We start from the raw sequence: 1,041 nt of genomic DNA on the forward strand, positions 1-1,041 counted from the left end.
AAATCGAAAAGTCATCTACCATATTGCAGTTTACGCAATAGTTAACAAGAAATTAAAGATAACGAATATGCGCCCGAAAATCCGCCCGGCTTATTACTGCCTATCGCCTCCACCGATCGCAAGCACGCCAAGCTAACGATGGCGGATATTCGGCGCTTTAGAAACAATATCTTGAGAAATGATCAAGAATTTTTCGAAAACATGTGCTTTAGAACGAACTAAATTGAGTATTAGTTCGTTCTAAAGCGTGCACATGTACATACAGAAAAATGTTACATAAATAATATTTGTTTCAAGTAAATAATAAATGTATTTTAAAATTATATTATCAAGAAAATATTCTTTGTAAAGATAATCGTTACTCAAACGAAGAAGAATAAAAATTGCGACCCCTCTTAGCATTAGAATGATATTTTTCTACACTACCACTCATGGAAGTTCGAACATCCGCGTAAATTTCATCGAATGATGTAAAAAATTAAGACAATATAAAGTAGCAATTGTATTATTATACACTTCGAGAAAAGTTTCTTCAATTTAAATGTTGTTTTGCTATATGGTTAAAGAAAAAATTTTCTTTGATTTGAACGTCATTTCTTTGATTGAAACATTATTTTTTGAAATCAAATAAAAAAAATTATTTGATTTAAGGAAATTATGTTCAGATCAAAGAAATGACATTCAAAGAAATTTTTCTTTAGTATATATAACAACCATATAGCAAAGAAACATTTTTTTGAATTGAAGAAATCTTTCTCTGGGTGTAAATAATAAGGGTATTTTAAAATTACATTATCAAGAAAATATTCTTGAACATATTGTAAAGATAATTGTTATTCAAAAGAAAAAGAATAATTGCGTTCTCTCTTAGCACAGAATGATACTTTTCTGCACGTACATGAATAATAATCGGCGCACCAGATGATAATGATAGATGACTTTTCGATTCAATTCGATTCACTCTATCTGCTCATGATGGGTAAGGCAATATGTTAAAATCCCTGTGTGTGTGTGTGTGCGTGCGAGCGTGTATATATATAT

Source organism: Atta colombica, unplaced genomic scaffold (assembly GCF_001594045.1).
Source record: "Atta colombica isolate Treedump-2 unplaced genomic scaffold, Acol1.0 scaffold128, whole genome shotgun sequence".
In the NCBI taxonomy this organism is placed as follows: domain Eukaryota; kingdom Metazoa; phylum Arthropoda; class Insecta; order Hymenoptera; family Formicidae; genus Atta; species Atta colombica.